Genomic DNA, 21,385 nt, shown 5'->3' on the forward strand with positions numbered 1-21,385 from the left:
CATTTTCAGACGCTACCCTAATTGATACCCTATGCGCTACCTAATTTTTCGTATGCGCTAACCTAAGACTCCTATGCACTAAATGTTAAAACTGAATCTCAAAAATAAAAAAATGACCAAAAATGATCAAATTAAAAATCAAAAAGGGGTCAAAAACATTGACTTACCGGTGGACCATACGCGGCAGGTCTCCGATGCCTCTGAACACGCTCGAAATGATGTGTAGAATAATGAATAGGCATTTTGTCTTCTCTCCAAAAGTCCTTTTCTCCAAAGTCAACAAGCACAAATGAAACAAATCAAAGCACTTTTCCCCTTTTATAGGAGAAAAATGAAATTAGGGTTAGGGAAATGGGTATGTAATTTGCTCGCGGTCTCCCTCATACCCTAAAACACATCAATTATCGGGAGATGAATCAATTTAAACGTTTCACTTAGCCAAAATCTTACACACCAAACACAAATTATCAAATCAAATCAAATTTTTCAAAATATTGATTCATCTCCCGAGGGGGCATTATCACCATCGTATATCAAATCTGGGGCATCACACATCAAATATGGGGCACAACATGAAATTCATAAAAAATGACATCGATCATAAAATCGCAATGACACATCATTTTTCTTTGAAATAACATGTGCACACAGGTCACTTCAAAGAGGGGCAAAATGAAGACGTATAAAAATGACCATTTTCCTAAATGAATATTTTATGTTCATTTCTTTGTTTAATTAAATCCAATTTAATTAAATTACCTGCATTCCTCCATTTAATTAAGTAAATTACTCAACTAAATTCACTATACCATTTAATAGGATAAATTCATTTTATTCAATTAAAGCCCTTGTCCACTTTTTAATTAAATTCATAATTTAATTAAAATAGTTATCCTAAATTAAATAAATCTATTGCAAAACAAATTCAATTAAATTCAATTAAAACCTATTTTCCCTCACCTACTTGCAAAATCCTACACCTCCCACTTGCATTCTAACCCTCTTTCTAATCTCTTCTAGATTCTTCTCAACCTAATTAATTAACCCAAACCCATCCATTATACCTTTTCCCTAAATTTGAGGAGGTCACTTCTCAAATTTGGAGCAAAGTCTTCAAATTGCATTAAAGCCTTTATCCCCAAAGTCTTACAAAGTTATCCCCAAAGTCTTCATAACCATTAATGGTTAACTCAACCCTCTTACATGGTTAAAGAATTTCCATAAACTCAACCTCCATCTAACCCAAGGGTCTCATCAAACATTTATTGCTTTGACCATGGTTATTCTTAAACCTTTGCACAAGAGTTTATCCTTTGGGTAAAAGCTTTATCCAATGGGTAATCTTAACCTAACCTTAACCCTTGACCCCTAGAGTAACCATGAGGTCTTCTCAAGCATTTAATGCTTCTTACCTCTCCTCTCAACCCAGTCTTATGTTGACAATTGTCACCATTTCATTGGTGACAATTGCAAACATGGATTCCCAACTTTGAAACTTAGCCCTTGATTGCCTCTTTCAATCTTGGCCATCCATTGCCCTATTTTTGCTATAAATAGAGCTCTCATTCCTCCATTTTCATCATCCAAGTCTTTAGCATCACACTTATACTAAAATCCATTCAAGCTTTCATATTTTATATGCTCATCATTTAGCCTCTTTTTAAATAGGAATTAATCTAAATATGCAATTTTAGAGTATGTTCCTTATCATTTAGCTGAAATCATGAACTAATATAGTATGCTAGGATAGTCTTGTTTGCTAACCTTGTCATCTTATAGCTAGTTTATTGCATTTGTAGCATCATGCATAGCTTAGGATGCATCTCATATTAAAATCAACAAAAGCATCCCTCCTTCTTGCATTTGCCATCTCTAAACCATTTTTCTTAGTGACCTGAGAGCAAAAACATTGGTTTGAGGGACCGTGCAAGATAGAGAACCATGGAACCAACCTTGGGAATCTGAGCCATACTTCGTGACTCTATAGCTTGCACCAAGAAGTCTTGTGGGTGTGTGAGCAAGGCTCCATAGAGCTCCATTTTTCACATATTGAGTTCTATCGGCCCGCTTTTTCTGCATACAAAGTGCTTCTAAATGCTCTCTCAAATTTGGTATAAGTTTGATGCATACAAGATTTCTAGATTATGGATGAAGAAGGAATGGGCTCTATTTATAGGAAAAATAGGACAATGGATGGTTGAGATTGAGTAATCCCAACAAGGATCAAGATTGATGGGTTTATGATCCATGTGAGGGTTTTCAACCCAATCCTAGGATGACAAATGTCAACATGAGATGGCTTGAGAGGAGAGGGAAGAAGCATTAAATGCTTGAAATGACTTGAAGGTTACCTTAGGAGGTAAGGTTAGGCCTGAGTTGAATGAATAAAGCTTTTATCCAATGAATAATGCCTTTATCCAATGGACAAACTCTTGTGCAAGAGTTAGTGGGGATAACCATGGTCAAAGCAATGAATGCTTGAAGAGACCCATGAGTTAAATGAGGGTTGAGTTAGAGGGGAAGTCTCTAACCATGTGGGTGAGTTGAGTTTAACCATTAATGGTTATGTAAGAGCCATAAATGGTTATGTAAGAACCATTAATGGTTTGGAAGACTTTGGGGGTTAACTTGTTGAAGACATAAAGCCTTTAATGCATTTTAAAGACTTTGAAGGCTTTGAGAAGTGACTTCAAGTTGCTTAGGAATGTGACAATAATTAGGGAGGGTGATTAGGCTAATTAGGAATGGTTTAGAAGAATATAGAATGGGTTTAGGAGAGTCTAGTGGGTTTGGTGGGTGAGAGAAAATAGGATTTTAATAAAATTCATTTATTTCAACTAAATAGGTGCAACTTGCATTTGTAGGAGAATGCAAGAGGGGGGTAGTTTAGGGATTTAAATAAATATTTAATTATTTATTTAAAGGAGGAAAGGAGTTAAATTAAATAAATATGTTTTATTCATTTAATTGATTGTTAGAGTGTGGCTTAATGAATTAATTTAAATAAATTGAATAATTTATTTAGTTAATAGAAGAAGAGGTTGAGGATGAATTAATAAAATATTAATTTAATTAACTGATTAGTGATGGTTAAAATAATCAAATAAATATTAAATATTCATTTAATTAAGTGGACATATTCATGTGTCTACATTTGCCCCTCTTTGAGACGGTGTGGTTTATCGCATCGTTTCAAATTAAGAATAGGTAAGAAGAAATATGCCCCATAAATGTTAATTTAGTGGGTGGTATGCCCCCTCGAGAGATGGGCCGAATTTTTTTGAAAAAATCGAGAGATCTCTCGAAAAAGATAAATAAGTTGGGGGGAGAAAGAATAAAATAAATTAGAAATAATGGTGAAAGAATGGGAGAAGACAAAGTGAATATGGAGAAAGGAGAAGCCAGTGAGTACATGGGGGTCACGGTGCAAATGTAGTGTTTGTGATTTTGATTGATATTGTACAATTGATCAAATTTGGTTGGACAATTTGGTGCAATCGGTTAAATTGCCCCGGTTGAGTCAAAGCGTGACAATTGATGTCAGTTGTTCACTTGGACAGGATAAAGTCTGAGTAAGTGAATCAAAGTAACATGTTGTGACTTAGACAATTGATGCAATTTCCCAATGAAGTCAAGGTATTGGAAGCAAAATAATTGTTGAGACTTAGACAATTGATGTAATTGTCCGTTGTGATGAATTATAGCAGCCCCATTGAGACTAGGTCATTGTGATAAATGCTTGTTGTAGTCTAGGTTTGCCATAATCGATTACATGTTGAGACCCAAATATACTTGATCAAAAAGTATATGTTGATAGTTTAGGTGTGTGGGAGTTGATGTGCATGTGTAGACAAAGTAACTGGCTTGATTGGGTTGATGGGACACGATATAGGGTATGTGATGCTAATTATCGAGATGGGGAGGGTGAGGGGGGGTATTCAATGTTAGATAGAAGGTATGGAGGTCCTAGGACTCATTCCTATGGAAGAAGATCGAGAAAAAAAAAAGAGTATCCATTGTCATTACTATGTATGAATGATATGCAGTAATATGGATGTATGGATGGATGGAATGCAACAGAATGCAATATAAACAAATGAGATGAAATGACAATCCATAGATTATTCATAGTGCTTTGTTTTCATCATCGAGCATGGTAGTATAGATCTTGGCCAAGGTAGCAAAAACCAAGGTTGAGCGTTTCACCTGTAAGCAAACATCGCAGACAAGGAAAGTTCCCCTCCATTCTGGTTCATGTACAAATGGTCGAGGTATACGTTGTAGTCACTAAGCCATAGTGATCCATGACTTTATTTTTGCATAGGATCATGTGGCTTAGTGAACTTCCCACATAGACACCATTAGTACATGCCCCAAAACTTTATTGGAACAATCCTCAGACAACAAACAAAGAAAAAGATATCAAGAACCATCCCGGCTACTCTAATCACTTGTGGATATCCTGGAGTAGCGTAGGAACCTAATATAAATAAAATAATAATTGACCAAGTACTCATCAGCCAAGCCAAATTTTCTCGTTAAAGAAAATGTTACCATGTATTGTCTGTGAGGAAAGCTGCATCCTTTGTGAAGACGGTTGTGTGCAGATGTTTTGACTTGGTTGGTTGATTTGATAAGTGATCATCGTTTAAGTAGCTCAAAAAATTTTGTTTGGTGTCTGTTGCAATGTGTATGTAGAAGGAATAATATGATTTGCAATGTTTTTGATTGATTTTGATATTTTTGACATGTTTTTATGGATTTTGTGAGTGTTTTTGAATGTTTTTGGTATTTTCTGAGTTTTTACGAATGTTTTTGGTATATTTCCCGCCAATTTTGAATGAGGAACTCAATGAATCACAAATAATGTAGAATCCACTTCCATCAGTAGGTTAAGAGTATTGCCCCCAATTTAAACATCGCTATGAGAGTGGGATTTAGAACACAAGAAGTACTAACCCTAATTGCAGATCAACAACAAGCCATGGTTTGAATGATAGATGAATGGATGCAATGGATGTGATTTAAACAAGTCTAAAAGACAATGGAGCCATCACCTTTATGAATGGTGCCTATTTACTAGGTTTTTACCCCCGTACTTACCCAAGGCGCCACCATAGTGGTTTTCACCATTTAGATGCATGATTTTTTCTTTACTATTTTCTTGATTTTTTTTGTATTTTCTTCAAGACATTTTTTTGAATGTTTTTGGTATTTTATGATATAGTGGAGGATCTTGATGCTCTGAATAGCTTATGTATGAAACCATTTGAGGTGCATGTTGTTGATCGGATCTGCTAGTGGTTCTCCTTCTGAAGTTGCCAACTAATATGCCCCAGACCAGAAGACGACAGTGATAACATACAAACCCAGCCAATTGGATTCAAACTTGCCCTGATGTTCTTTGTTTGGTTAGCTATGAGGATTCTTTCTAAGACCAAGGTCACCTACCTCAAATGTACAAGATTTAACCCGATGATTATAGCTTCTGCTCATGCGCTACTGATAGGTTTTTAGGTGGTTGTATGCAACTTGTCGCCTTTCATCAAGCAGTTACAAGTCCTGAAAATAGTAGACTTGATATGCTTCATCATCTATCAGATTGTGCAAAGAGACTCGTAGAGATGGTATTTCAACCTCAATAGGCAAGATGGCTTCTTCTCCATAAACCAGTGAGTAGGGAGTTGCGCCTGTAGGGGTTCGAATGCTAATTTGATACGCCCATAGTGCTAGATTTAATCGAATGTGCCAATCATGACTAGCATCATTGACCGTCTTTTTAAGGATCCTCAATATATTCTTGTTTGATGCTTCGGCTTGACCATTGCCTTGTGGGTAATAGGGGGTGGAAAAACGGTGTTGTATGTGAAACTTCTCACAGAGTTCACGGACATCCTAATTTTTGAAAGGAAGCCTGTTATCTGTGATGATGGACATGGGTATACCATACCGATAGATGATTTAATTAAGTATGAATGAGGCGATCTGCTTGTCGGTGACTCGGGTAAGTGGAACGACTTTGATCCACTTTGTGAAGTATTTGGTAGTGGTAATGATAAATTTATGACTATTGGATGAATATGGGTGGATTTTACCCACAAGGTCAAGTCCCCATTGAAAAAAGGGCCATGGTGTTGTGATTGGTTGCAATTCTTATGTTGGTGCATGTATCAGGTCTCCGTGAACTTGGCACTTCTTGCACTTTCTGATAAAATAGTAGGAGTCTTTTTCCATGGAGGGCCAATAGTATCCAGCGCACATGATTTTCTTTGTGAGCGAAGGATCGCATGAGTGAGTCCCACAAATTCCTTCATGTACCTCTTCCAAGGACTTTGTTATCTCATCTTGTTCCAAACATCGAACGAGAGTACCATCAAGACTTCGCTCGTATAGGGTGTCGACAATGATGGTGTATCGAGCAGTTTGGTGGATGAAGGTTTTTCATTGGTTATTTGATTGGTTGGGAGGAAGTGTGTGATCGTAGAGGTAAGTGAAGAACTCATTGTACCATGGAGATTTAGAACCAACAAGGTGACGTATCATTTCAGTTTCGGGGATATCATATACGGGGATCCAAAGTTGTTCTACCAAGAACTCATAGTGTGTTGAATTTTGCGGAAGATCTAGGAGAGATGCAATTGTAGCCATTATGTCGGCAGCTCGATTCTGATCTCTGGGTACTTGCTCAAATGTGATAGTTGTAAATGATTCTTTGTAACTATCCACCATTCTTTTATATGGCATGAGCTTATCATCCTTAGTTTGGTATTCATCGGTGACTTGTCGGATGACTAGCTGAGAATCTCCATATACCTGTTGATCTTTTAGATGCCATTGTATAGACAATCTGAGCCCTGTGATCAAGGCCTAATATTCTGCTATATTATTGGTGCATGGGAAAGTGATTTTGTATGATTTCAAGATGTTGTCACCTTGAGGTGTGATAAAAAGAATACCTACCCTTGAGCCATGTCTAGTATATGAGCCATCAAAATATAGCTTCTAAGGTTGTGTAGTTGTGATCATGAATATCTCCTCATCTGGAAAGTTGGAAACAAGAGGATGGTCACCTGTGAGGGGTGCATCAGTCAACTGATCTGCAATAACCTACCCCTTGATAGCCTTGCGGTCCACATATTCTATATCAAATTCACTCAAGATCATAACCCATTTGGCCAAGCGACATGTCAATGCTGCCTTGATGAGTAGGTACTTGAGTGGATCTATTTTGGCATTGAGTTGTATCTTGTGCATTAACATGTAGTGCCTCAATTTGGTGGCTACCAAGATAACTACTAGGCAAGCTCTCTCAATAGGTGTGTAATTGAATTCATAGCGTACCAATGTGTGAGAGATATAGTATACATCACATTCTTTTCCTTCTGCATTGTATTGTGCCAACAATACTCCTAATGCCATATTTGTAGCTGAAATATATAGCAATAGAGGTTTGCTTGGATCTGGTGGAATCAGCAAGGGTGTATGCATTAGGTAATCCTTAAGCATTTGAAATGCTTGCTGGCACTTTGCATCCCATTGAAAGCGGATATTCTAGTGTAACAGATGCGTGAAGGCATGACACTTATCAACCAATTGTGCAATGAATCTCTGAATTGATTGTAGCTGCCCTTGTAGTGTCCTTAACTGACTAATGTTCTTTGGAGGTGGCATGTCCATGATTGCTTTGACTTTCACTAGATCTACTTCAATGCCTTTTCTTGAGACAATGTATCCTAAGTGCTTCCTGAAGGTTACTCCAAAGACACATTTCTTTGGATTGAGACTGACATGATGTTGCTCTAATCTGTCAAATATTTTACCCAATATTGCTAGATGACCCTCTCTTGTTAATGATTTAGCTATTAAATCATCGACATAATCTTCCATTATTGTGTGCATCATATCGTGAAAGATGGTAGTCATGACTCTTTGATATGTTTCCTCTGCATTCTTCAGACCAAATGGCATCACATTCCAATAGTATGTTCCCCATGGACATGTGAAAGCAGTTTTATGTTGATCCTCTGGAGAAATCTTGATCTGGTTGTACCCTGAAAAGCCATCCATAAGAGAAAGCATTGCATGACCCGTTGTGAGATCAACAATCATGTCGATGTTTGGTAAGGGGAAGTCATCTTTAGGGCATGCCTTGTTCAAATCTTTGAAGTTTGTACAGATACGGATGCCCCCATTAGGTACAATATTGGAGATCCAATCTGCATAATCGATTGGTCTGATGAAACCAACATCAAAGGGCTTTTTGAGTTCCCCTTTGACAAGAACATCAATTTGTGGGTGCATCTTTCTGAGCTTTTGTTTAACAGGTTTAGCTCCTTCTGCTACAATTAGGTAATGCATGACCAAATCAGGATCTAAGCCAGGCATGTCTGCATAAGACCATGCGAAGTTGATTTGATGCTTCTGGAAGAATTCCACAAATTTTGGTTGTTCCTCTGGAGTTAATAGAGATTCCAAATGTATTTGGTGAGGAGTTTCAGGGATCCCCACATTGAATTCTTTTGTTTCTTTGATTAGAATTGTTGATCTCTCCTGATTTGTACTAGAGGGGAGGATATCAAACCTTTCATCCGTAGGCACCTCTGAGAGGTTTTCACCTTTGGATATGCTCTTTATTTTTACTTTTTTGGGATCAACAAGTGCCACTGTGGGGTTTTCACTAGAAGATCCATGTTTTATTGTGATATTTTTGTAGTTGAAAGGTTTGGCATCTGCCTCAAAGTATGATGCGTTGTTAAGTTCGATGGCAAACCCAGCTTTATGATCCCCGCTTGGTATGTTATCCAATATTTCTAAGAAGTCTATGAGTGCCTCATCATTTTGGAAGTGATCAAGACATGGGGGATTTGGCTGGTTCTAGTCGATGATTTCGGGGTGGATGATAGGCATGACCTCATCGATTAATTTGAGTTCAGAGGAGGCGTCAGTGAGGGTTAGTATAGATGAGTGAAGCTCATTGATGGTACTCTCCTTGTTAGATTTTGGTGTAGGATTTGATGTAGGGCCTGTGGAATTTGCTTCTTGCTTAGGATCCCAAAAGGTTTTGATCCATGCCTCTCCATAAACTCAGATATCTTTATGAGGTGGTGGAGGTGATGTGTCTTCCTCGTCTGAAGTATTTAGATTCACTAAATCCCATTCCCACTCATGCGAGTCTATCTCTGAATCACTCTCTAACATTCGATTATTGTACCATGCTGAGATGTCTTTTGAATTGAAGAGTGTATTGGTCACGGTTTTATGTACTTTTGGTGGGATTGCTGGTGCTACTGATGGGGTTATCGATGTTGTTGATGTTGCTGCTAGGAGTATTGGTGTTGTTGGTACAGTTGGTGCTACTGATGCTATTGATGGTATTATTGGTGTTGTTGATGGCTTTGATGCTACTGATGGGATTATCAATTTTGTGGGTGCAGTTGGTGCTATTGATGGTACTGATTGGATTATCAGTTTTGTTGATGTAGTTGGTGTTGTTGGTACCACAGAGATAATCAAGGATGGCCTCTTTGGAGTAACTAGATGATACACGGGTTTGCTAGGTTTTCCTTTGAATCTAAGCTTAGGAAGAGATTCCTTTTGAAAACCTACTCTAGTTTCATCTTTGTGTTTCAACTCATGTTGTAAGGGCTCGTGTCATCCTTGTTTGCAATGTCCCAAAGTACTCTGGCCATCATAGCCCATTCTTTGCATGATAGCGAGGCCTTTTCCATATATGTCAGTGGGAAGCTTAGCCTTTGGGATTTCTTTGTTGATAGGGTCTTTGTAGATCCATTCTGCTAGGTCCTCTTCCATGGTTTCCTCCTGACTTTTACTAGGGATGAATTGTGCCAAAGTACAAGTTCTTTTAGCTAGTGGTGTTTGAGGCAAATTTTGGGGTTTGCCATTTCTAGGGGAGGTGAGTAATTGTCCAACACAAAAGAGTTGGCTAAGATTATATTCCTCGGGACCTTCCTCAACCATTTTCATTTTCAACTTCTCTTGCTTTGGTATAGGGGTGAATGAGCTGGAAAGAGAGGCTGGATTAACATATGATGTGAAAGGGATAGATTCTTTGTTGTTATCTATGGTGATCTCTGGCTGATGGTTAATATTGTTACAATATGCAAATGGATTTGCATCGCCAAGGATTGTGATTTCTACACTGTTATGGGGAAACTTGATATATTGGTGATAGGTGGATGGAACGGCTTGCATGGCATGTATCCAAGGTCTTCCTAACAAGAGATTATATGGAAAAGGAAGGTCTAGAACTTGGCATACTATATGCTTCACCACTGGCCCCACTCTGATAGGTAATACAACAACTCCTCTGGAAGAACACTCTGCATCATCATAGGCTTTAATGGTTATCTTTTTGCTGGCATCCACTGATTCTATGACATAACCCAATGTTGTGACCAACTGCAAGGTGCATATATTCAAGTCGACTCCATTGTCAATCAAGACTAGCTTGATTCTATGTTGGTTTACAAATCCTTCAATGTGAAGGGATAAATTATATGGTTGTTGAAAGGAAGCGTTGTCACTTTCAGAAAAAGTGAGGCATGGTGATGACTTAAGACTACCAACCATGGCTTGAAATTAATCTGTGTTGAGGTTGGCGGGGACTAACGCTTCTTGTAGAGCTTGATCCAAGATTGTTTTGTGTGAGGGGGATAAGCGTAAAAGCTATAATATGGATATAAGGGCGGGTTTTTTATCCAATTGTTCCACAAGATTATATTGCTTGGGCAGGGGTGTCGTTCCTTGTGGTGTCGCTCAAATGGTAATCTTGCTATGATGCGTAACAATGTTGCATGCAGGATTTGGATCTTTGATGGTGAGAGTTGCAACTTGTTCATCAACATCATAGAGGTGATTCACAGTATAACTATATGCAGCTTGTGTATAATTAGTTGTAGTATATGTGTTTCACCCTGAGGTGGAAGGACTCCTTTGATCATGCGATGGAAGTGGATTCTTTAAAATTAAATGATCATCATTGGATGTTTTAGGATCATGTTCTTCTATTTCAATTTCTCCTCTATCAATAAGATCTTGAACAAGATCTTTCAATCAATGACAATTGCTCATTTTATTTCCTCTTCCTTGGTGAAATTCACAATGTTCATTACCTCTCCACCAGGGAGGCTTGACCTAAGGCTCATAGTTAGAGGTTTTCAGTAAGGTCACAAGATTGGAAGAGACCAATTGATGGAATATTATTTCGATGGGTTCCCCTAAGGGTGTGTATGTGCATTTTTGGCTTGTAGTTTTGTTGCCTTTGTTTTGGTTCTTCTTGTGGCACATTGCGACCTTGATTTTGTGGATTAGTGATGGTGTTGTTTTTAGGAGGGGGGTTTTGTCCTGCAAACCTGACCATAGGTTGTGCAATTTTTACTGTTCATGCATCCACTATCCCGTCATTGACGACGTTCTTGTTCTTGTTCCAAAAATTTGGGTTATCACTATTATAACGTGGGCGAGGGCCATCTTTGGGTTCATTGTAGATTTTGATGTCCCTTTTTGATGAGGGCTCTTTCACATTTTAGTTCTTGAGTGATCATCTCTTCAAAGGATTATGTACCCTTCATGTGTAAATGGAATTCCATCTTGTCATTCAAGTTGGAAATGAATATTTCCACTAGTTCTTGTTCAGGCAAATGAAGAGAACGTCTGCTAGACAGTTGCCTCCACCATTGTAGGAAAGTTGAGAACAACTCCCCTGGCTTTTGTTTGGTGTTGCATAAATCTGCCATGGTAACATCTCATTCTATGTTATGTGCATGATGAGCGATGAACTTTTAGACTAGTTCCTCAAATGTTATAATGCCACCTATTAATCGTGAAAACCATTGTGTGGTTGTGCCTCCCAAACTTTGAGGAAAAAGGCACATTATATATGTGTCGTCATAGGCCACCTCTAAACAAGCTGAGTGAAATTATTGCACATGATCTCTAGGGTCTCCTTTGCCCCTATACTTTTCAAATTTGGGTGTTTCAAACCCTCGAGGAAAAGGTGGCATAAGCATGTTCCTATTAAAACGATAGGGACAAATATCGTTAAGTGAAAACCGAGTAGTCTTCACACCACTATTGAGTTGTTGAGCGATATTTTCTACTTGTTGTCTCAACATGTCTATTTCTAAAGGAGGAGGAGGTGGAGGATTCCCTTGATGATTAAGGTCATAGCAGAAGTAATCGCTACCTCTTCCACCATCGTTATGGCTATGTTTCTTAGATGTTTGTCGTATCTATGCTTTATCAAAATCAGAGGGTAGTTTGGCACCCTCTTGAGCAAGTCTCAGAAAATGAGCATTTGCATTGTTTCTAAGAATTTCGTCAAAGAGTCTATTGAATTTGGGATTGTGTTGTTCTCTTTCTATATCTTTGGGAGTTGGAGTGTTGGGATCTTCATCATTTGTGCCTCCTCCAACGACCTCATGAAAATCGTTTATGTTTTCTTCCTCCTCTTCAATCTTTGGTTTTCGGTTTCTCATTGATCTTGTGTGAGACATGTTCTTGAAAGTTTGAGGTTTGGTGAAAGTGATTATGAGGTGGTGATGAAGTATTTGATGGAAGACAAGTTTTTGTGAAATGTTTGTTTTGAAGATGCATCTCAAACACTGAAGGTTGGATGTTACCAAAGTTCTTTGTGAATTGCTCTTGTGTTTTCAACAATTTTGATGTGATGAGGTATGGAAAGGTTTGAGATGTGTTACAAACCAAGCTACCTAGCAATGAGAGGATGCACTCATAAACTAGTTTTATCCTGTATAGAAATTCCTCTTAGGATGATTGATCCTAGATGTAGAGACACTCTAAAAGTGATATGTGGGTTTGATTTAAGCAATATTTTTAAAAGAACGAAGGACAAGAATATTTTTATGTTTTGGAGAATTGAATGGATTTGTGATTTGTGGAAGTGGAAGTGGGTAGAATATGGACCTCAATAAAAAAAATTGTTACAAAGGGGGTTTCTACTTCTTCCTCTCTCTCAGGGGTTGGCGGTTCCCCTCGAGCTTCATTGTAGGTAATATAGATTTTTGGAAAGAAAGCAGGATTGATCTTGCCCCCTTTGTTTTTGTGATAATCCAACACTCTATACTGAGTAAAAGCTCTATTTTTCAAAGGCTCTTTGTCAAATTCGTTGGATTTGCCTTGAAGATACAAGTGCATATGGCACAAGAAGGCTTTGTGTGAGAGAAATATTTGTCTATTGATATAGAAAAACTTCCTTCTTTTGATTAGAGCTTTTGAACCCAATTGTCTCTTCTTCAATTTGGTATTTTTATGAAGATTTCGTTTTCTCAAGATATGAGTGATGGTCATACAAACTGATATTTTATTTCACTTGTTAATGTTATTTTGTTTATCAATGTTGGATACAAATTGTGTTAGATGGATACTTGGTTTAAAATTCTTTTTGGAATTCTTTGACAAGAAAACACAGCAAGCACACAAGCACAATAACCTTGCCCCTTTTTCAACAATAGGAAAAACTAGGTGTGGGTCTAAATCAACTCAATCATGAACTTTTTGACCCTTTTTACAAATGTATTTTATGTTTCCCAAAGCCTGAAGTCGGCCCAAATTGTTACTGGTCTGACACAAGACGAAGACAACTCAAACACATTTTATCCCTAAGGTCAATGGCCAGTTGCAATATTTTCAGCCCACATCTTGATATTTCTTCGACTTTGGTACTACATACCTTATGAATCCTGTCGTGGCAGGTAAGGATGTGATATACTAAGTCTTGCATGAGCATAACGGATAGATGATTCCTATGATAGGGGAGTCACCACTTTCATCAATCTACAAATAGCTTTTCAAAAAGCCCTGTTTCTACTCAAGGAAATATGTATGGTGAGTATCTTGGGAGCAAAACCATCTATGCTCTGGCATTGAACTTTTCACAAATATCCTCAATCAATAGAATAGGTGGGCTTCTAGAATAAAAGGTGTCTAGTAATGTTTGATATCTTTGGACGTAAGTTCATTCTGCAGTGACTCACTTAAGAGCCTTGTAACTTGTGGTGGGGCCCATATGTCCTTTCGGCAAGTTACATTGTAGGAACAACAACACCCAAGGCTACAGCTTTCGTTCTCACCTGATTTCTATAGCGGCTCGAAGGATTTACCGCGCAAGGTTATTCCCAAGAGTGATGTGTCTCTTGGCAGGCCTCTCTTAAGAATAAAAAATTTCGAGCGTTACTAATACTTTTCTCTTGCACCTAGGACCACGAGAGCCAAGGGAGAGGATAGTGTGTGTTAGAAATGGGACCACTCTACATATTTTTGCACAATTGTGCCAAACACAGAAAACACTTGTTCTTTTTAGCTGGTTTATCACAATGTGATCTATATGCTATTTGTATATGTTGCTCCAACAACCATGATGTTATTTTTAATCCCACAAGGCAATTTGTTTTCTAACTAGGAAATTGAAAATCCTGGTCAACCAAATCAAAAGCACGTTTGCTCAGAGTAAAAGCGTTTTTGTAAACAAAATGGACAAGTTGTTTGTTCTTTTTAACTTGCAAAATAAAAAGTTGATTGTGAATTTTATCCTTGCAAGAAATGAAAGTTTGTTTGTTTGTTTTAAACCAAAAATGAAAAGTTTGTCCCTAACTTGCAAGAAAAGCAAATTTTGTTTGTTTGAGTTTTGTGGTTCTTTTTAACTTTGCAAAATGAAATTCTTTTTAAGCCCCAAACTGGAAATTTTGTTGATTTTTAGTCCAAAATGAAAGATGAAGTTTGTTTTAAACCAAAAGGAAAGTGAATTCTTTTAAAATCTAACTTTATAAGAAAAGCTAGAAAGAAAAAGAAATAAAATTCCTAATTTTTAACTCCTTGAATCTTGCAAAACAAAAAGGTTACCAAACCTGCACAATAAAAGAAAACAGTTAGTGAAATGAAGGTTTTTGGTGGGCTTCTACAAGCCTAAAATTTTGAAATAATTTTGGTTACACAAATCTATTTTTCAACTCTCTATTACAAAAGTGCTCCTCTGTGTAAACACAAAAGCGCCACTTTAAGACAAAAGCGTTGAAGGACTAATAGACACGCTAAAAGAACACCAAAAGCGATAAAATATAGACAGGCGTGCTAATTAAAATTGCTCAACAAAATGAAAATCATGTCAGACAAAGAGCACAAAGGCGCTAAAAAGATTACAATAGCGCTATATAACCAATAATAGCGCTATAACTCGGACAAAGGCACTAATTCGGAAACAAAAGCACCAGAACTCAAACCAAAGCGCTAAATCTTCTGTTGTCAAAGGCGCTAAAATGAGTGTCAATAGCGCTAAAGCACAACCTGTTTGTCAAAATTTTATGGGAAAACCACAAAAAAAGTTAGTTTTTTAATCAGAAGGTTGCGTGTTCGATTCACGTCGGGTTCACCAAATGATGCACACCAAAAAGGATGCAAGAAACATAAGATTCAAATGTTAGTGTTGATTTTTGGCAATCAAAAATGAAAGATGAATGAAACTACAATCCTAAGCATGCATATCAAGAGAGATATAAAACAGATTATGGAAAGCACACAAAAATAGAGGAAAGACACAAAACCCTCCCAGATGCTCTCCAACATGCTCATAGTTGCTCCTCCCTTGTTCCTCTCCTCTCCAAGTTCCACATGAGTGTAGGCCTCAGCTTTTTGCACTATTATGGATGTCTTATGGAGATTCAAGATTATGAAAATGACTAATTATGCAAATGCAAACAAGCTAAATATGAGAAAATACCTAATTAATCTATGTTAATTTTATCCAAAATAACAAAGAAAAGTGCTTCTAAATGCTCTCTCAAATTTGGTATAAGTTTGATGCATACAAGATTTCTGGATTGTGGATGAAGAAGAAATGGGCTCTACTTATAGGAAAAACAGGGCAATGGATGGTTGAGATTGAGTAATCTCAACAAGGGTTGGGATTGATGGGTTTATGATCCATGTGAGGGTTTTCAACCCAATCCTAGGATGAAAAATGTCAACATGAGATGGCTTGAGAGGAGAGGGAAGAAGCATTAAATGCTTGAAATAACTTGAAGGTTACCTTAGGAGGTAAGGTTAGGCCTGAGTTGAATGAATAAAGCTTTTATCCAATGAATAATGCCTTTATCCAATGGACAAACTCTTGTGCAAGAATTAGTGGGGATAACCATGGTCAAAGCAATGAATGCTTGAAGAGATCCATGAGTTAAATGAGGGTTGAGTTAGAGGGGAAGTTTCTAACCATGTGGGTGAGTTGAGTTTAACCATTAATGGTTATGTAAGAGCCATAAATGGTTATGTAAGAACCATTAATGGTTTGGAAGACTTTAGGGGTTAACTTGTTGAAGACATAAAGCCTTTAATGCATTTTAAAGACTTTGGAAGCTTTGAGAAGTGACTTCAAGTTGATTAGAAATGTGACAATAATTAGGGAGGATGATTAGGCTAATTAGTAATGGTTTAGAAGAATCTAGAATGGGTTTAGGAGAGTCTAGTGGGTTTGGTGGGTGAGAGAAAATAGGATTTTAATAAAATTCATTTATTTCAACTGAATAGGTGCAACTTGCATTTGTAGGAGAATGCAAGTGGGGGGTAGTTTAGGGATTTAAATAAATATTTATTTATTTATTTAAAGGAGGAAAAGGGTTAAATTAAATAAATATGTTTTATTCATTTAAATGATTGTTAGAGTGTGGCTTAATGAATTAATTTAAATAAATTGAATAATTTATTTAATTAATAGAAGAAGAGGTTGAGGATGAATTAATAAAATATTAATTTAATTAACTGATTAGTGATGGTTAAAATAATCAAATAAATATTAAATATTCATTTAATTTAGTGGACAGATTTATGTGTCTAGAATTATAATTAATTAACTTTGAATGAGATATGGGATGACTTCGTATTATGAAATAATGTTGAATGATTGCCTTGGGGTTCTAGGTTTAATTGGGGTCTGAAAAGGAAGAATCTATCTATTTTAAATGCAATTTAATAGAAATTTGGGTTTTTATAATGTAAATGCCAATGTCATGTTTTAAAGGGTTTAATAGGGCATATGTGCTTAACATAATATGCATTTCATAATTAGTGAATATGGGGGGTATTTGGAAATAGAAAATGCATCGGGGGAATAGTGAATGTCATTTTAGATAAGAAAAGAAGAAGAAAAAGGAATGCATTACATGATTTAATTTTGGATGGAGAAGAAACACTCTCCATGTTGGATCTTAAAATTGCGTGAATGAATTGCAGGGTGGATGGATTTGAATGGAGTTTCTTGTATTGGGATAGGATTTGGAAGGTCATTAAGTTGTCCAAGTGTGGTGTTTTTGATTTGATATGTTTGTAGATTTCTTGATTTCAAATTTAGGGCAGAATGAGGTAGGGCATTTCCTTATTTCTTGCTCTTTTGACCTCTAATTTGTTGCAAAAAGAATTGTATTTGAAAGATAAGTGTTTTAATCTCTTAATGAAATAATTTGAGTGTGCATGCAAGTTGTATGATTCAATTTTGGGAGAATAAGAGTTTTAGATGGGGTATATTGCTAAAAAAATTATGGGAATGATTATTGAATGCATGTTTGTGATGCAAAATTGGTGTAAATAATTGTGTTCTTTAAATTATATTTGAACTTGTGAATCCTAGTGTTTGCCCTAGTTTTGTTTGATTTTGAGACCATTTGAGGCCTTTGGAGAATTTTTGTGCAATTGATGCCTAGAATGGTGCATTTGATTTAGAATGGTTAATTTGATGTATAATGGCCCATTTGATGTAGAGTGGCACTGATGTAGGAGCATCCCCAGTTCACAACAATCTTGCATCAACCAAAAATATTTTCCTTTTTGTTTTGTTTTTTTGTTTGCAATTTGAGTTTTCCTTTCTGTGTGTCATGCTTTTGTCTCGCCGGATCCTATGGAGTTGGATTCTACTTGAAGACTTGATCATCTTTCTTGCTTTCAGACCGCATTGCATTTGGATCAATTTTCGGCAAGATATCGCTGTCGGTTTCCATGACAGTTTCTTGTTAACAATTGTTCCTTTGTTACTGGTTGCCTGAGACCTATTCTGATGATCTATCAGAACCCATTCCAAAGCTTGCAGAGCCTTGGGTGTTGATTTTGATGTTCCTTAGCATGTGGCTGACCTGCTATGTTTCTTCCTTTGGATTTTCCAGAGGAATCTCTTGGTGGAGGCCGATCTTTGTTATTTTCATGTTAGGTCTTGTTCTTCGGGTTTTGATCCCTTTTGGGCTGACTGGATCCTTTGGATCGATATATATATTTTTAATTATGCTTTAGAATGTAATAAATTGAGAATCAATTAGGGAATCAGATATCTAGACTATACATAGAAGATAGATCTTTCGATTCAAGGTCCCAGTTGTGACCTATTCTACCATGCCTGTGTGTCGGTATGTTGTAACCCGGTTGTAACCAGTTGGATGTAATCAAATTTCATGCAATAAAACTATTTGTCCTGCATTGCCTTTGTTGGCTTGATGATGATTATAATGAATGAATTCATATGTTGTCATTAATGGAACATGTACACACTCACATATCTTTTTCTACCAGTGTTACTTCAAAGTTATTTGTATTATATTGCTACGGGTATTAGAAGTTTTTCTTATGATGGTGTCAAACTGGTATATACAGGAATGTCTCGACACCAACGTGGAGATCCAGTGGATATTATCAAAGAAGCAATGGAGGACAATCAGTTTATATGTTGACAGAGGTTAACTCCAACCGGTATCAGTGTTCCAACCGGTATTCGTTGATTGTGTGATGAGTTATCACCGGTCATGATGAGTTATCCTAACCGACAAATTTTGGCAGAATTTTGTGATGAGTTATGTTTGATTGTCTAGATACACTGCACCTAGGAAATTGTGATATAATTCCTAAGGCCGACACAAAATCTAAATGTCTATTTAATGACATTATGATGAACTATTTTGTATGTATGATGAGATATGATATGAGATGATTTGATGCGAAGATAGAAGAGTTAAGTCATAGAGTATGTTGGTAATGCAGTTTTGAGTGCGCAAAAGAAGATCTATTCAAGCAAGTTGTTCTACTTCTAGATCACACCACCTGTTGTTTTCTTATCATACAACAGTCAAATCTCGTAACTAGGTAAGCTCTAACAAGCTTCATTGTTCAAATCCTTAAGAAGGTTATCCATTAGTTTGGATTCATAAATCCTCTACCGAGGCTACTCCTAACAGGATACTACCTTTAACAGGGTATAGCTCCTAACAGAGCTTTGGGATCTTTAACAGGATTCGACCCTAGCAGAAGATTTTTGTAGACCTTAACAAGTCAGTTACCTATTACTGCAGATAGTTAACTTGTGAGTCTCATCTTACCATGGTTTTTCCCATTTGGGTTTTTCATGTATAAACACTTGTGTTATGGTGGATGTTTTACTTATTGTGGATGCACTAATATCATTTTGGATTATATGCACAGTGTTTAACAAACTTGTTAAGTATATCTACCAGTCAATGTTTAAAGTAGTATTGTTTTTGGTATCACTGATTCACCCCCCCCCCTCTCAGTGTTTTATAAGTCTATCAGCCTCCATCATATATGTGTGTTTCTGTTGTGTTTACTCTTGCTGACCAGTCCAAATTGATCTCTTTGAGGTCCCTCCTCACCGGTGACTGCTTCAAGTGGTATTAGAGTGAAGTTTTATTTCGGAGGTTGCGTGTCTTGAATTTCTTGTTGTAGGGTGGCGGATTGTAGATCCAACCTGCAATTGCAGAGGACTAGCATGAATCGATGGTGCAAAGTGGAACTAGGAATGGTGGCGCACGTGGGAATGCAGACCCTACTGTGATGGAGATGTTGCGAGGAATAGCAGCCCTGTTAGAAGCTGTCGAGACAACCTAGAGAAGAGGCCAACATATTGAAGATGTAAGTGAAGATGAAGGAGAAGAAGCCCAGACAAAACAAGTAAACCTATCGACGGATGATCCAGATGAAGAATGGTTTTTAAGGGTTTTGAGTAGGGCTAACACTAAACCTCATTTTACCCCACCAGAATATGATGGGAAGTTAGATTCAGATGAATTGATGGATTGGAACTCGGAGATGGAGAAGTATTTTGATTTTGAAAACACTGCAGAAGAGAGGAAGGTGAAATATGCCTGCACCCGGTTGAAAGGTCATGCATCTCTAGGTAAAGAAAAGATCAAGACATGGGATAGGATGATTGCTAAGTTGAAATCAAAGTTTGTGCCAGCTAATTATCAAGTGGATTTATTCTAGAAGTTGCAGAATCTGAGACAAAAGGAATCTAGTGTGAAGGAGTACACCGAAGCATTTTACAAGTTGAACATCAGATCCGGACATGTTGATGATGAAGTTGAACAAATTGCAAGATATTTGAATGGATTGCGGATGTTTATACAAGATGAAATTAGTATGATCAAATTGGAGAGTGTTGAAGAGGCTTACCAATATGCCCTAAAGGCTAAGGAGAAATTGAATAAAAGACATGAGCAAGCTTGTCCTAACTTGCCCTTACTTGTTCTCTTTGATGCATGCTTGTGGAAGACCATGATAACCTTAGAGTGGGTTAATATGTGTTTGGTTTGTGCATTCTCTTCTTGTATTATGAACATCTATTTAATATCATTTGTATTCACTTTTTGTTCCATGCCTTATGGTTGTAAGAAATTGTTGATTTGTATTCTATGTAGAATTGTGTGCTCTTGAGATTATTAGTGCTTGCTAGATGCAAAAGGCTCTTTTCCTCCTATTTTGATACGTGATTAATAACGATGCTACCTAGTGGTGTAATTTATATCAATTAGAATTGTTGATTACTTATTATGAACATAATCTTGCGTGTATGAAAGTAATGTTTGATTAGAGTAAATCTTGGGTAAAGTCCACCTAAGTCTCGAAATTGCATTCATGACCCTAGATAATGAAAAAATGGGAGAGAATGTTGAATTTCCATGAATAATATTAGAATATCTCATTAAAGATTGGATTAGTATATCATGTGAAAAGTTGTGTATAGAAAACTGGAAACCGTCTTTCCATGTCCTTGCTTGATTTAGGAATTTGAATGCTCTTAGTTTGGTAAAGTTTATTTTGTTTTTTGATGAAAAATTAATGCTATGTATGATAAAGTAAATTTTTTACGTAATGATGTAATTATCTTATTTGTTCCTGTCGACAGCCAGGATACATATGCATCCGTTCGATGCATTTTCCCTTTTTAACTGCCCAATCATTTTCCAAAGTTTTAAAAATTTGAGTGTCATTCTATGGTTTTTATATTTATGTATATTTAAATGATTTAAATAAAATTATTTGTCTGTTTTCCTATTGGCTAATAGGAGTAACGGTAGTGTAA

This window comes from Cryptomeria japonica, chromosome 9 (assembly GCF_030272615.1).
Source record: "Cryptomeria japonica chromosome 9, Sugi_1.0, whole genome shotgun sequence".
NCBI classification, from domain to species: domain Eukaryota; kingdom Viridiplantae; phylum Streptophyta; class Pinopsida; order Cupressales; family Cupressaceae; genus Cryptomeria; species Cryptomeria japonica.